We start from the raw sequence: 17976 nt of genomic DNA, 5'->3' as shown, positions 1-17976 counted from the left end.
GTGACCGCCGCGCTGCTTGTCTGTACCGCCGCGGCAGGTTGAGTGTTAAAGTGGCTGTCTATGTTGGCGGTTTCCGCCATGGTCATAATTCCCTTTTTTTGTCCGCCGGCCTGTTTGCGGTATTACCGCACCTTTAACACTGTCCGCCAGGGTTGTAATGATCCCCTATATGCCTTGTAGAAAGCCACACTTTATCACCTGGTTGATACTGAGGTCCCTCACAATGTTTCTTGTCGTATTGCTTTTTGTATTTTTGTTTGGCTTTTTCTAAATGATGTTGAATCAATTTCTGGGTTTGGTGAAGGTGTTGAATGGTTTCCGACACAGCTGGTGTAAGAGAGCTTTCTTGAGGGATCGTGATGGGCAAGGTGTTAGGATGATAGCCAAACAAGCCAAAAAAGGGTGTAACACCAGTGGAGGTGTGAAATGAGTTATTTTAGGCTAACTTAGCTAACCAGAGCATTGATGTCCAAGAATGAAGTGCTTTCTCAGCGTAAGCACGCAGGTATTGCTTCAATGTCTGATTTTGTCTCTCAGTTTGACCATCTCTTTGAGCATGATGGCTAGTAGATAGTGTGGACGTGACTTGAAGTGTTCTGCACCATGTTTTCCTGAAATTGGAGGCAAATTGCGACCCTCGATCGGAAAGAATCCTTTTTGGCAGCTCGTGATAACGGACCACTCTATTCAGTAAGATGGTTGATAGTTCGCTGGAGGTGGGCAATTTCTTACAGGCAATAAAATGTCCATATTTTGTGAGACTATCTACTACCACAAGGGTTACTGAATGTTGTTGAACCACTGATAGTCCTGTAATTAAGTCTAAAGAGATGAGTTCCCAAGGTCGACATGGAGTTGGGAGCAGATGCAACAACCCTTTCGATTTTGAATGACTTGTCTTGATGCGAACACAGACTTCGCAGTTGTTTATCATTGTTTTGACTTCTTTCGTCACAGTAGGCCACCAAAAGTAGCGTTGGATTAATTCAAGAGCTTTAGGACTACCTGGATGACCTGCCGTAGGTATAACACGCAACCAATGAAATACTAACTTGCGAAGCTTGATAGTGGGCACGAACAAGCGAGCGTAATGGAAAGGTAGTCCTTGCTTGATTGACCTTTTGGGATCTTCTTGAGCCCATGTCTGCCATTTCTCAATGATGAAGGAATTACAGATGTCTTCAAAGAAATCTTCAGTTTTTATGATGCATAGGACTTTATCTGGATCAATGATAGCTCTGGAAGGTTGGACTGTAGGCAACGTGGTAGACTCTTGGTGGGACAAGGCATCTGCTTTGCGATTGTCTTTACCAGGACGGAAAGTTACCACAAAATCAAATTTGGCAAAAAACAACATCCAGCGTAATTGCCAAGGAGTCAAAAGTCTGGCTGAACTCATGAACTGGAGAACGCGATGATCAGTATATACTGTGACAGTGTACTTGGCACCCAACAAATGATGTCTCCATTCTTTAAAGGCGTCACAAATCGCCAGAAGCTCTTTTTCAGCAATGACATAGTTCTGTTCGGCTTCGTTCAGCTTTTTAGACATGTAAGCTACAGGATGAAGTTGACCAGTGTCTTTGTTTCGTTGTGACAAGACTGCACCAATTGCCACATCCAAGGCATCGGCTTCCACTATGAATGGACGATCCACATCAGGGTGAGTCAAAACTGGGGCAGTGGAAAAAGCTTCTTTCAAAGTTGAAAAGGCTTGATCAGCTTCTGGGGACCATACTAATTTTTATTTCTTTCTCAATAACTTAGTGATTGGGGCCACTGTTTGAGAGAAATGGTTTATAAAACTGCGGTAAAAGTTTGCAAACCCCAGGAAACATTGTACATCTTGAACAGTCTTTGGAGTGGGCCAATCAGATACAGCTTGTACTTTCTTTTCTGCCATGAACATACCTTGAGGGGTAATGATAACCCCTAAAAACTCAACTGTGGTAACATGAAACTCACACTTGGTTAGCTTGCAATATAAATGGTGCTTTTGAAGGGCTGCAAGAATTTTCTTGACATGTTGCACATGCTGGCGGTGCTTCCTGGCCAATTCTGACCGCAGCGGTAAAGCCGCGGTCAGAAAAGGGAAACCGGCAGTTTCCCGCCGGTTTTCCCCTGGCCATAGGAATCCTCCATGGCGGCGCTGCAAGCAGCGCCGCCATGGGGATTCCGACCCCCTTCCCGCCATCCTGTTCCTGGCGGTTCTTACCTGGGGGCCCCTGCACTGCCCATGCCACTGGCATGGGCAGTGCAGGGGCCCCCTCACAGGGCCCCATAATGATTTTCAGTGTCTGCTTAGCAGACACTGAAAATCGCGACGGGTGCCACTGCACCCGTCGCACCCCAGCAACTCCGCCGGCTCCATTCGGAGCCGGCTTCATCGTTGCTGGGTCTTTCCCGCTGGGCGGGTGGGCGGCCTTTTGGCGGTCGCCCGCCCGCCCAGCGGGAAAGTCAGAATGCGGTGCGGTCTTCTGGCGGGGGAACTTTGGCGGGCGGCCTCCGCCGCCCGCCGAAGTTGGAATGACCCCCTTAGTTTTAAATGCAGAAAAATGAATCGCGCACACTGCTGATTTCAACAAGAATATGCAAATGCCATGAACTGATCGCGCACACTGCAAGCGATCTGAAAAATCAAGTTTTAAATGCAGGAATGAATCGTGCGTCTTGCTGATTCGAATGCCACCATGTAAATGCCAAGAAATGAGTATCAAGAGTTAAACACGAGGAATGAATCACACGTCTTGCCGATTCGAATATCAACATGTAAATGCCAGAAACCAAGAGCACATTCACACGCACAAGGAAAAATCTCCCAATATGAAAATTAGGCCCAAGAACTCGAATGCCTTTGAAAACGGGATCGGGGGCAAAGCCCGACCTCCGTCTTACCGCCCTGATCAAGGATCACCAATACAATGAAGGACAAGGCCTGGAAGATCAAAGGTAGGCCTGCAGAACAGGAGCTCAGGAAATTGCTGCTGCTCTGCACCGGGACCTCTGAAATAGTGAGCACATGGAGCTGGGCTGGCTCCCTTATATAGAGTTTGGCCCAGCCCACAAACCACACCCAGTCATGCTGCAGAGAAAGCTTCTAGAAGGCCCTGGAAAGGGACCGCACCCTGACACACTCTGAAAGCCTGCAGCAATACATTGCAAATGAACAGTATTTACAAGCACCTTAAATATAACTCTTCAGGATTAAACTCTGCAATGCAAAAGGTTAAACAACAGAATAGCAACATAATGCATTGATTACGTTATTTCATAAGTGTTGGATTTTGCATTCCAGTCGCCCGCAGAGCGTGCACTGCCCTGATGTTGAAACTGAATTCACCGCACAGAACACCGTGGGGGGAAATTTTTGAAACACCACCTGTCACACGGCTGAAAAATGTCACGCCACCCGCTTTGTGGCTAAAATCGATGCTCACCTGCATCGGGGCTGGGAGATCGATGCATCGCAGTTGGATCACTTGTGAGTAAGGAATTGAAGCATCGCTGACTTTTCCGACGCACACTCACCCGTGTGGCTTTATTTTTTACGCAAACCAGGTACTTTGTGTAAAATACATTTTTCCATTGTTTTCTCTAAAGTAAGACTCTTATTATTTTGAATTGGATTTTTGTCATTTTGGTCTTGTTTGATTTAGATAAATATTGCCTATTTTTCTAAACTCGTGTGGTGTTCATTTTGAATTGTTTTCTATGTCTTACTGTGTGTGTTGATATTGCCTTCGAGATAAGCCTGACTGCTTGTGCCAAGCTACGAAGGGAGTAAGCAGGGGTTATCTAAGTGTGTAGCTCCATTGCCCTGACTAGAGTGAGGGTTCCTGCATAGACAGAGTGAAAACTGACTGACAACCAGAGACCCCCTTTCTAACAATGTCAATGTATTTCTATTTGGAACCTTTAAAAGCTGCTCAGAAATGGTGAATAAAAGGTTATGCATAATGCGAGACACCTGTCTTGACATAAAATCTACTAGAAAAAGGCAACATAGTTCAGTAGTCAGGATTAAGAGACCCCATATGGGAAAAAGTAAGCTCAGACTGTTACACACTTCTGGAAGCCTATTAAAAAGAACCTGTTTGGTTTGCCTGGTCTTCATACTTCATCTTCTGTATATTACTTTGTTATATTTAATCTCACATCAACCATTGTGGGGTTTCAATTGCAAATGCTAAAGATCAGCATTAATTAAGAGGGATCCATGTTTGCAATTTCTGCTCTGAACTTTGTGTTTGCTTCTACAGAGTGCATATCAACGTATTACAGAATGACACTGTGGTAGTATCCCAGTGTTTGAACACACCATAGTTCCATCAAAGTACTTTTCATTAGACTGTACAGGGAAGAGGCTGCCAAAGCTTGCAGAGCGAAATAGCTTTTTGTTTTTATTTCACTTTGAGAGCACACTAACTCCAAAATGTAATGTTGCATTTTCTTGTATATTAGCACCTTGCCCTTTGGGTTTACAGGGCACACTTTGGGGCTCAAACAGTAATATATACATGCTGGCTTTTCCTACATTGCAAAGGCAATTTTCCCTGCCATATGTCACATATGTTGCATTTACAATGCAGCCTCGTAAGAGAACAGAGGCACTCCTGGCAGACATATATTTTTGCCATATATATGGGTGCTGTACATACCCATTGCTGCACACATTATTTTACATTTAACTTCCACACCATGGGTGATTTAATATTATTATTATTATTATTATTATTATTAATAATAATAATAATAATATTTTACAAAGCAGGCTCGTGTCAAGCTTGATTGAACGATACTCTCAACGCTCAGTTTGTTTATAATCCATCTCACTGACCACTTGCAGTGCGTTAGTGCTGCAATACCCCCCAATGTGTCATCACCTTTCACCAAGCTCCTCAAAATGTTTGTCCTCTATCGGAATTGTACAAAAATGCTAAATAGTAAAGACAATACCATGTCCACAGTTGCTGAAGCAAGGAAGTGGTTTAGAAGGGAAATGTGGTAGAAACAGGCATCATAGTTCACTAGTGAAGATTAAGAGACCCCCATACTGGGAAAAGTAAGCTCATACTGTCACAGTTCTGGAAGCCTTTCAAAATTAACCTGAAATGTTTTGCCTGGTCTGCATACTTCATCTCCTTCATATGCCTTCGTTATATTTAAATGTCACGTCCACCATTGTGTTGAAATTCAGCATTAATCTACAGTGATTCATGTTTGGCAAGTTCTCTTCAAAATTTCGTGTTTGCTTCTACAGTGTGCATATCAGTGTAATACAGAATGACACTGTGGAAATAGCCCAATTTTTTTGCACACACCCTGGTTCCATCAAAGCAGTTTTCATCAAATTAGTAGCTCTTATCCCTGGGAATCCAGTCCGAATCTGTCAAATTACATACGATTTTATGTGCTGTGTTCAGTGACTTAGTGCGAAGGATTACATTTTACTTTGATCCAAAATCGAGATGGAGAAAGCGAAATAAATAGTGAAATACAATAGATATTTAAATCAACAGCTAACTAATATTACAAGTTACATCGGATATGTATTCTCTGTCTGCACTGATCTACTCACTTTGCAGATGTCACAATAGCGGATGAGGGTTTTATGAATGTAGGTTCTTAACGGGTTCTACATAGGCTTTCATTCGTGATCAAGACGGTTTACTCAAATGTTCAATACCATATTTTAATAAAAGTAGCAGAGCCTGAGAAGGAAATCCGTAAATTACCACCAGAATAAAGAAGTATATTTGGGAAAAAGTGTAGATATAGATCGTAGTTTTGGATTTCACTACAGTACCTAATTCATTTCACTAGGCCTACCGTCTACATATCCTATAACTGTCATGCAGTGGCAATGTTTTAGAAAATGTAAATGAGCCGTTTAGTGTGTGCCAAGGCAGAGGTTCACATGTGTGCACAGATACTGCATTTCCAAATGCCATTTACAGCTGACTCACATTTGCTTTGCAGTGTTCAATCGTGTTAGCTTGTGTGCAATATTTTGCAAGCCCTGATAGCTATGGCACAGAGCAGAAAGGCTTAACTTAGAGAAACAGTAAAAAAGCCAAAACCACAACACAATAATATTCTCACTCCTATTTATAAGAATAGAAAATTGTTTAATGAGTAAAAAGACACCACAATAGCAAACATCCAATAAAGTGACATGGGGATATAGGGGGTCATTTTGACCCTGGCGGTCCGAGACCGCCAGGGCTAAAATGAAAGAATCACCGCCAACAGGCTGGCGGTGCTTCCTGCCATACTTCCGCCGCGGTCGCACCGCCGGGGCCGGCGGTTTCCCGCCGTTTTAGCCCCGGCGGTGATAATCCGCCAGGGCAGCGCTGCAAGCAGCGCTGCCCTGGGGATTATGACACCCCTACCGCCAGCCTGTTTCTGGCGGTTTGCACCGCCAGGAAGAGGCTGGCGGTAAGGGGTGTCCTGGGGCCCCTGGGGGCCCCTGCACTGCCCATGCCACTGGCATGGGCAGTGCAGGGGCCCCCTAACAGGTCCCCGGACAGCTTTTCACTGTCTGCATAGCAGACAGTGAAAAGCGCGACGGGTGCAACTGCACCCGTCGCACGGCAGCAACACTGCCGGCTCCATTAGGAGCCGGCTCCTATGTTGCGGCCTCATCCGTTTGCGCCCGCCGGCCCAGCGGGGATGTCGTAATGGGGGCCGCTGGAGTGTGGCCGCATTGGTGGCCACACGGCGGTTACCGCTTGGCGGGCGGCGGTAGCCGCCCGCCAAGGTCGTAATGACCCCCATAATGTTTAAAGTTGTAAAAATAGTGCTAAAAAGTGCAGTACCCCAGTGGAAGTCAATTATCGCGAAAAGACCAGGACCTGATTTGAAGCAGACTGAAATGGAGCGTCGGTCAGATAGACCAACCAAGTTTGACCAGCTCAGAGGTTTTAACTTTGGGACTAAGGGCCTGAGTTTGGCAGTCCATGCCCCACCATGGCGGCAGCGGCGGTCCAACCACTGTAGTACGATGCCGGCAGGCCCATCGAGGGAACATCAAAGCAGTCCCACCGGCACTGCAAGGCAGCTCAGACCACAGAGGTGGCGAGGCAGGACAAAGAGGCCCGTGGAGCCAGTATTTCCACCTGACAGATTATGATGTTACACTCCGCCAACGTGACAGTGGTAGTCCAACCGCCACGTCCCAACTGGCGAAAACAGACAGCATAAAGCCAACTGCTCACCTGCACGCAGTGTTATACCTCTTGTGCCGCCTTGGAGCCCATCACACACATCCCGCCGCTGCTGCTGCTCATCGATGGAGTTAAAAAACCACGCTACTGAGTACACAACCAACAGTAAGTACACACATCTACCTGTATCATTAATTTCTACAGACTGTTGAGCCATTGTCCACATGATATGGGGCTCACACTGCGGGCACCAAGTACACATGTCAATGTGTCCCTGGTTAGAGACATTTACAACAAATTACATATTCATAACATCAAACGCCTCATTTGGGAAGGTTGCTGACACTGCACTGCCACTCTCCACAATAACACATGTTTGCCCATGTTAGACACAGGGACAGCGAAGTATACAGAACATTGTGTCACACAACAGCAACACCACAGTTACATCACATCTACCAATTCAACTGACACCCTCACATTCCTCACATGCCGTGGACTATTGCTAGATTGAAGACACGGAACACAAATACCTCTTCCATGAAACATCCTTGTAATTAACCCACACATATCACCCACATTGAAACACAATAGAAGCTTAATGGGAAGCACAGACAAATATCCAATGGGATGAGAGACAAATATCCCAAGCTCACAATGCAAAAAAGACCTGCACAATAGGGATGGGGCATTAGTAGAACTCATGGAAGGGTGCTGCACTGGGATACAGCTCACTTTCACATGCCCCTAAACAACATTTGCACTAGAATTGGTGCTTCATATCTCTCAGGGACAAACAATAGTAAAGCCAAGTGCCATGCTAGGTGCATACTGTGTAAGTGCAAGTCAGGAAAGCACATACAACAGCAACAGCATGGCCATACATCTAGATGAAGAAGTTCCAAAGTACACACATCACAATGAACACATGGTCAGTCACATGCAACGGAAGCTAGCACAATTGAACACCCTCCATGTAAGGGCAAACAAAATTCTACATTCCACATACGGGACAAATGTACAATCAATATTAGGGGAACAAATCTAACACCATACATGCTGAGATTGGACAACACAAGATGAAATACTTACTATAGCAAACATAACACAATTCAATGACACCCCAAATGAGTTACAAAGACACCTACCTTTGTCCTGGGTGACACCAGCACTGCCCACTAAGTCAGATCTTGCAAACAACAGCAAATGGATCAGCAATTAGGGGGAAACACACACACCTGTAGGCATGCAACACAAATTACACAGGAACAACATAAAGGCAGAAAAGTAATTGCAGGACAAATGTGTACCCAACAAAATAACAATTTGGGTTTATTGGATCCAAATGCTTAGGAGCAAAGGCCACTGAGCAGTCCACATGAGTTCATGTACAGTACTGTGCCCAACCTTGACTCCAATCACTACCAGGGAACCTCCACAGGAAGGTATATCAAGTGGGTGGGCAGGCACCTCAGTGATCGCCCTTGGATTGGGTGGGGTCGGATTTGGAATGGGTGGGTTTGATTTTTGTGTTTGTGAGGGGGGGTTTCTTTGAAGGGGTGGGCTTCTTCCTGGAGGAGGAGGAATGGGTGGTTGTAGATGGGGCAGGTGTGACAGTAGAAGACTAGGGGTCGGGATGTGGGTAGGGCCTCTTGAATTTTGGAAGGAGTGAAGGGAATATGGAAAAGGGCAAGCTCAAAAAGGAAACTCTGTTTGGGAGAATGGGTATGGTCATCCGAAGGGTTGGGGATTTTGAGGTTGAGAGAATGGTCATCTTGTGTGTGGGTGTAGATTTCTTGGGTGCGTGCATATATGATGTTATGCTTGTGTTTGGTTGGTGTGTTTTGTGTGTGTGTGTGTGTGGGCGTTTGTGTGTCTTGGCGGGCTGGGAGGGAGAGGTGCTGGGTGATGTGTAAGTGGTGAATGTGTGTGTGTCTGTTGGGGTGGTGTCTGTGGGATGCTTAATGTTGTGGATATGTCTGTGTGTGTTGGGGTGGTGTCTGCGTGTATGGTGGATGTGGTGAATGTGTCTGTGTGTGTTGGGGTGGTGTATGGGGAATGGTGTCCGAGGTGTGTGAGTATGTGGGTTGTGAGCTGTTGTTTGTTTGTATGGTGGGTGTGGTGGCTGTGTCCCTGGCTGTTGTGGTGGTGTCTGTGGGTATCGTGGATGTAGTGTGTAGGTCGGTGGTCGTGTCTGTAGAAATGGTGTTTGATTTTGTGGCTGTGGGTGACTGTTGAGTGCCTGCATGCCAGTGCGTCTTGTGTCAAAGTGTGCTGCTTGTGTGTGTTGAGGTGGGTGCATGCAGGTGTGTTGGTGTGCTTGGGATAGTTAGGGGGATAGGGCCATTTGGATTGGGAAGAGAGAGGTGGTGGGAGAGAATTGTGAGGGTGGGTGGCTGCCATCAGTGAGGAAGCCAGAGCCTAAAAAGATCTCTGTAGACCAGATATATCACTATGAATGCCTTCCAGGAAAACATTTGTCCACTGAAGATATCTTGCCACCGTGGATGTTATTCACAATGGCAGTCTGCCCCACAGAGATACTCCTCAGAAGATCAATAGCTTCCTCACTCAGGGCATCAGGGGTAACAGGGGCTGGGGCTGAGGATCCTGGGATAAAGGAGATGCCCATCCTCTTGGGTGAGAGAGCGCAGCCAACTGGGCGGGGAGCAACAGGGAGGGTGGCACAGAATTTGGGGTGGTGGACAAGCATGGCACAGAAGCAAGTCATTGGTGGGTCCAACACTAGGGAGTGGCCACTGGAGATAGAATCCAATGATGACAAAGTTGATCCTGTGTCCTCCTTGGCACACTCCTCATCCACTGGGCCACTGAGTCCCTCCTTTACACTGATGTCATGACTGGAGGTACCATGGCCAGATGCTTCCCCACTTAGTTGTGCTCTGTCTCCTTCACTTGCCTGGGATGATGCTGCAAAGACAAAGGGGAAAGGTTCACCATATGTTCCTAATCACACTTGAACAGCAGCTGGCAAACATTGCCATGACGTCAAGTAGGCCCCAGCAACAAACTACATCAAAGTGGCACCTACATGTACCATACCATATGCATGCATGCCACATGAACTGTCAACGGTTGCTCACAAGAAAATCAGGATCTCAGACAACTACAAGTGCATGGGTGAAGTTCTGCAATCACAGTAACCATTGAACAAGTAGGAGAACACATCACCTTCAATGCTTTGATTGAAGGAGCACACCTCAGTTACCTGTTGCCATACAATAGTAAGCCAATGCCAACTTCATTCACACAGATCCCACACAAGGTCATGCATACATCTGTTTGTCACATACACAATAACACATTAATAAGAAATGATGCTCCAAAATCCTGCAATTTTGCTGACAGCAGTACAGTAGCCTAAAGAAGGTGACATGGAAATACTCATGTCACAGTGGAAACATATCAACAAAGCACGCTTCCCCATGTGTAATTTGTCGTAATGGAGTCATGGAGGTAGTAATAATGTTGCTCAGATATACCGCACATTTGGCATGAAAATATACACTGTAGACAAAATGTGCAAATGGCCAGGGAGGTATGTCTTTAAAATCCACAACACAATGAATTAGCTAGCCCCAGGGAAATCACCAGTACTGTATGACATACTTACAATAACATCTTCTGATTGCATCAGTAGAAGCCATTAGTCCATTGTATAATGGAGAGGCCCAGAGATTTATAACTACTCGTAGAAGGCCATCAACATGTTGTCCAGTGGGAAGCTACTTAGCTTTCTCCATTTTGGTCCTGCAAACTCAGATTTCTGTGGATGAGTGGTTGTCCCCAACCACATGTGATTCCAACATAACTACCATGATGCCTGCCAACAGTCAGGTAACAAACCTTCCCCATTACACATCTACAGTGCACTTTTCCACGTGATGCCACATCAGTGGCATGAAATGCACATTGTGTGTAACAACTGGTCCTACATGTCATGTCCCTCATTGCTACTGCAGTTGTACATGCCAAATGACATGCAATGATGGTTGAGGGTATGCGTGAGCCAACAATCAATGGCGACACACTCCTGTCCATACCAGCATATGAAATGTAGCCCCATTGCACATGTTGGCATGTACATATATGTGAGGAAATGCAGAAATCATCCTATGAACACAGATAGACCAAGCATGAAGCTGCAGGGTACACATTTTGTCAACAGAGAAAGGTACACATGCTAACACGTAGGCACAAGGAATGTTGGCAACAGTGATGGCACATAAATCATGTCAATGAACATTTCCCCCTTACCAAGGGAAAGTATTGATCTGTAGCTGCACCCAAAGAACAATGTATGCTCTGTCACATGTATGATCGCCACCTTACCCTGACAGACAGTAGTGCGGCACCAGTACTTATCACAAACTGAAGACAAGTGGCCTCTGTGGGGCAGATGCCAATTTACTCACTTGAGCAGACACATGACTGAGGACAGTGATCCATCATTTCTTCTGCCTGTAATACTGGGGAGAAGTGGTCTGTTGTGTAGAATTTACACCCACTACAACAACAAGCAGTACTTGATTGATTAATACACACAGCGATGTGTTGTCCCCGGAGAGCAATTATTTTTGAGGAGTGTACTCAGTTGTTTAATAGGTCCCTAGGCTAATAGGCAGGTCACATCAGTATGCATCACATTACATATCTACAAAAGCAGTTCATCATCTTGTGTGCCACACGTGTCCCATCCCTAATCATTGGGGAGATGTCTGAACCTAACACATCAACTTGGCCATGTGACAGGCAGGAATATACCCTGTACTCACCCCCTTGGGACTGCTGTGCTCCCCTCAATTGCCCATCAAGGTCTGGGTATGCCACTGCCAGAATGCGGGTCATTAGGGGGTTCATGCTGTGACGTGCACACCGCACATGTTGAGAGAACAGCCCCAGCTGGATCGCTGCAATCTTCCGGGCCCAGCATGTCAGATCCTCCCACCTCTTGCAACAGTGTGCGCTCCACAAGCCATGGACCCCCAGGATCTGAACCTTCTGGGCAATGGCTCTCCAAATCTTCTTCTAATGGACCTTTACCTGTATGGATGCAAGAGACAAATCAAAAGATGACAAACACAACTTTTGGCACAAATGGTTGTGTCACACACATCAGAAACAAGTACAAAATGGGTAATTTGTCAACACCCCACAAGCATAAAGCACACATGGTAATAAGTGGAGTGACATGACTACACACTTTTGGATTTAACTTCAGACTACCCACTACCCTGCTCATGGCCTACAATGACTAAGCAAGCCTACTGACACCAGGAAGCCCACGCCCCAGCAACATGTACTGTGATGTGAGCCACAATGAAACACTACACACCAATGTGGCATCTGAAGGATAAACTCCTTAGGCCTGTCTGGACAAACACATTTACACTCTGCAAAAATGACTCACTTCATACAGTCCCTACATGCAACTTCCATAGTACAAACTTCACCCTTACGCTCAAGTGACAATAAAAGGGCTGGCATGGTGGGTACGGAACGTATCTTCCCTGTGCATGTCTGGACATGTGGCCTACCAAATACACACTCAGGCTACTTCAGGGGGGTTTCTCTGATATGTACCTGTACCACAGAACACTCCTTTGGACACATGTTTCTAACCTACAGAGATAGCATACAACATACAAAGTTATGTCTTGTACCATTTCTACTATGTAACCAAGCTACTGAGTCACATGTCACGTCTCCCAGGAATCTACACACTACCTGTACTGTGGGTCTGTAATTTGAGCACTAAGCCTGTACTGGACATTATGACTTCTGTGAAGGTGACAACAGAGCGGTGGGAGTAAGTGACCTGTCATGAGTCAAAGACACACATTGACAATAATGTAAAATATACATATGGACTAGCTCAGGGATTTCCCTCAGTACCCATTCCAAATCTAGTCAATGAACTGAAGCATTCAGGGCATGTTTTGCCATGACAGGATCTGCAGGTCTACAAGGAGTGGGCACAGTGCCACAGTTGGATAACCACAGTGACTCTCCCACAGCCTGGTCTATGTCCCATAATGGGAGGTAGATTTGAAAGGCTGAGCATATAGAACCTACATGACACTCACATTTCCATCACTTCAATGCATGACAGTACCTTATGTGGCCATCGGCAATGCTGCTTGTGGCTTGTGTGGCAACCTGAAGGCCACAGTGAGTCATGATATCCCTTGAAGATGACAGTTTGGCAAATGCCAGATGTGTGTGAAAGATCTGTGTCACTATATACATTGATTACAAGATCCTCAAATGACTCAGACGAGATGCATACACAGCTCATGCTGTCATGTACAGACATGTTGTCTAACATTTACAACCACCATAAACAAATAAATGTTATTGGATGGCAGTAAAGTCTCTTTGCCTAGTTATGTGCATCACATCCATGGACCCCAAAAAACATCACACAACATAATGTAAATGAATATAATGCACCTATTGCAGCGCCACATTTCGTGCACTCCTTAGCGCACCCCTACGCCCACCATGTGTGCGCTATATTTAAAATACACCGCACCATGGCGTAGGGTAGTGGGAAATACTGTCATTTTTCTTGACGTTATTGATGTACTCTGCAGGAGTAGAGCTTAAATTTTGGAGCTGCTCCTGCAGACGACATAGGGGCCCATTATAAATAATGGTATGCTCCCTTTTAATGCCTGCTCTGAGCAAGTGTTAAAACTGTGAAAACAAATGGCGCAATGAAATCTCTTAGATTTCCTTGCACCATTTTTTTTACATTCCTAATGCGGGAACACTCCCCTTGCATACATGATGCCTGGCGCAGGCGCAATGTGGCACAAAGGTTAAGAAAGTTGCGCAATGCTTGCATTGTGCCACTTTGTAAATATGGCACAGGAAGAATGCCACTTAAGCTGTGCTTTAGCATAAAAGAATTGATGCAACGGCAGTGCTAAGGTGGCGCTAAGGTCTCTTAAATCTGCCACATAGTTCTGTCACTAATACCTGCACCTTGTACATCCCATTGATGCCACACAGACTGCAACAACAGCGACACAAGTGCAACAGGCACATAGGGGGACATTGTAGTCTATGAGGAGGGAAAGGTTAATGTTGAGCAGAGTCAATTGTGCACATGAGGTACTTATCTCTACTTCTGGTGAGCCATAGAGCTGACCATACAGGGGAAGGCCCTCGCTCACAAGCCTCTCCAGCTCCTCTGGAGAGAAGGCAGGAGCCCTTTCATCTGCTGGAGGTGGCATGATTGTTCCCAGAGGTGGCACACACCAGCTGAAATGTCAGGAGTCAAGTGACTGATTTTGCACTATGCGACCGACATGTATGCCACGTAGGTGGTCATCACAACAGACGGACACAGCTATTGGGCCGCAACCCCCACAGGCACAACATTAGCCTGTGGCTGTGTCCACCACGATTGGAACAGCCAACCACGCAAAGGACTTCCGCTGATGGATGCAGGCGATTCTTAATGTCCGTAGTGTAGGTCAAAAATAGAAAAAATGGTACAATAGTAAGAAAAAATGAAGTCATTACTACAGCAGTGAAACTATGAATCAATCACTGTGAAAACAATACAGTTGCACATTACTTTTCATATTATTTTACTGAAGTGATGAAATAGCCTAAATTAAACATATCACAATACTACAAACAAAATTTACATATCATACAAAAATGTAGTGTGTGCATAAACCAACAAAAATATATAATGACAATACTCTTCAACAAAGGTTGTACTCCAGTCATCCTTTCATTTTCAGGGAATGTGGTTCTTAACAATACTTTAACTGTTAATCCACATCGGAGATGAATGTATCATATTCACATCTCTCAAAAACGACTACTATGTCTGTATTTAAAGAAAGATGTGTCTCATAAACACTCCTTTTAGGTTTAACTTCATAATTGCTCACAACCTCTCCCTAAACAACAAGGTTGACGCGTTACGGGCCATTCTAATTGTTGGCCTCTTCAAGACTATAGGAGAGCGAAGTACTTTAGAGAAAAAAGCCAAAAATTTATGGATGAGATTCAATTAGAAGCACTTGATAAGGTGAAATTGTGCCACAATCGAGTGGTACAGCTTCTGGGATTATATGTATATATCGCTGCTGGGGAACCAAGTGCTTCGGCGAAGTAGGAGGAAGTAGGTAAAAAGTGTGCCTAACCTCCCGCATACTAGTGCGGTCGTGTGCAGCCACTGCTCGTATCTATTCACGCACTGGCAATCTCTTTACACTTGCCAAGGAGGAAGGGGCAAAACCGTTGGCTGCGTCCTCCGTCAAGATGTATACACTTACTGAACGCATTCCATGGCAGCCATCTTAAAAATTTTAATAAATATTATTGAAAAGTAACTTTTACAAAGTTACCAATTTCCTGCCTGAAGCTAGTGAAGGCTATTTTGCATTAACTCTCCAGATGTAGCCTAGTGACTGCTCATCCCTCGTGAGGTGTGAAAACTGTTCCCACAGCAAATACAATGATTTGAGGGTACAGAGGTGTTTTTGTTCCACTGGCAGGAAGACCAGTTGGGCTATGCTCTGGACCTTACTTTGCTTCAAAGGGGCCTCCCCTGTCTAAACGAGATGTTAGATAACACATGAACAGGTCTCCTTCTCCTCCTTCTTTTTCCTCCCAGTAAAACGGGCATCAAACCCAGTGGAGGAGAGATGACCCCCACTGCACTACACTGGTTTGGAGTGGCTTCAGAGAAGGGGCTGCTCATTAACCTGGGCACACCTCTGTGTAGGCACATAGGCTCCTCACAAGGGAAGAAAGGTTTCTCCATCTTTGATTTAGTGAGAGAGGGGCACTGTGGGATTGTTTGCAGTAGGGCACACAGGAACTGCTGTAATAATGGGAACTTTTGCCCTATTGGTTAGGGAGTAGCTATGGGTCACACTCATCCACATGCTAGTGTCAGGCATAAATGTGACATCCCAGGACACTATCATCAGAACACTGCTATACCTGAAAAAGAATAGCAGAGGACTGGGCATACTGTCTGTTCCCTGAGAGGAGTTATGAGGAACTGAACCAGCGTCTTCTTGCGTTTAGACCTCTTGTTTGGTTAGAGGGATACCAAAAGTTACAAGAGGGCTTTTCCTATAACTCCCAGCTGACCAATACAGTTGGACCTGCTCTGGATCCTGTTACTGGTCTCTACTGGAAACTTGATCCCCCAAATGCTCTTCTGGTTTTAGGACCCTTGCTGGTTTCTAGCTGAAGTTCTCCCAACACCTCCGAAAACGTGGGACTTCAAGACCTTCAGAAAGCTGGGACAAACCTGCTAAGCCACCAAAAGCACAACTTTGATGGACTGAAGAAACAGGTTTTTCCCCAGTGTGAGCTTTTTTGTATCAGCAAAGTTGCATCAGTGGAACCTCCATGAGAAAGTATCTATTTCTGTAGAGCCCTCATGAGCCACAACCCTTGATTTACCCTGTTGTTCTGACCTCTGAAAAAGAGACTGTGGGCCTGTTTCATACATTATAGTATGGTATTTACTCCCACAGGGAGACTGTCACACTTGCTGATCGTAGTACAATGGGGGCTGAGCATGCCTGCTGAGTGCTTCGGTCCGGCTCTGAGTGCGACAGGGCAGAGCACATGCCCCATAAAGACAGTGCTGAAATGGAGGAAGCTGCTTGGCATTCTAGTTGTGCTCGGCCTGCAGTGACCTGTCGTTAGACTCTACCTGCTATTTCCAGGTTTTCCTTGTAGTTCATGATGCCCTCTCTCTGATTGTCTTGTCGTGCTGAATTCCATTGTGGTGGCCTCATGGTGGTTCTCCGGCCTCGTGTTCAATCTCGGGGGTAGTCTTTGGCTTTCCTGGAAAGAGAAGAAGACAAAGACAAGAATCAAGTTGCAACCGCCTCATTTGGGTATTGCGCTAGTGCCCTATGCATGAAAAGTAGAGACTTTTTTAGCGGAGGAGAAATACTTATCTAACTCTGAGTTTGCATTTTTGAAGGATTCCGTTATTTTCATTATTCCTAAAGGGAATACAGAGACAAAAAATATTACTAAATGTTACATATAGTGGTTTAATCACATTTATAGCTGGTCCCTATCCAAAGATAGCAGAATTAATATTTAATAGTGCTTGCTGGTGATTCTCTATGGGTCATCCTGGCTTGCTACAGTGAACATAGCTTTTAGGTGCTAGTCACTGTATTGACATGCTAACTTTAAATTTCTACCAGCCCTACTTTTAAATACTATACACCCTGCCTTGTCGGCTTCAAGATCTACGTAGAGGTGACATTATTTATTTAAAATAAGGTTTTCTCCTCTCAAAGAAGGTTTGTTTTGTCAAGCCAGGATGCAGGTTTAACCTGCAGCTGCTAGGCTGCAGGGGCAGGCCTGGAGTCATGCTTGCCTGCTCACACTAGTGGACGGCACAGTAGTGCTATAATCCATAGGTGACGTTTAATTTTCCATGCCATTGGTGTATTTTGGCCATCAAATACTATGGCCTTACAGGAAAGTTAAGTATGATAATTTCAATATGTTTGAGGGATCAGAAACATGCAATGATGTCTGGCTAGAGGTGTCCCAGTGCACAGAGTTAAAAAAAATAAGAGTATCAGTCCACAAAAAAATGGGGGTGACCACGTACGAAGAGGCACTTTCTTACATGCCCCCTCCAGATGCAAGGTTAGAAGCAACTCAGCCAATCACAAAGATCATTTGTTGTCCTTGAGTCTAGGGGTCAGATTTAGATCTTGATGGTAACGGTCCCCCAATTAATTTTCTGACTGAAAACCCATCCGCCACCATGACA

This window comes from Pleurodeles waltl, chromosome 1_2, assembly GCF_031143425.1.
Source record: "Pleurodeles waltl isolate 20211129_DDA chromosome 1_2, aPleWal1.hap1.20221129, whole genome shotgun sequence".
Taxonomy (NCBI): domain Eukaryota; kingdom Metazoa; phylum Chordata; class Amphibia; order Caudata; family Salamandridae; genus Pleurodeles; species Pleurodeles waltl.
Note: the sequence above shows the minus strand (reverse complement) of the source record.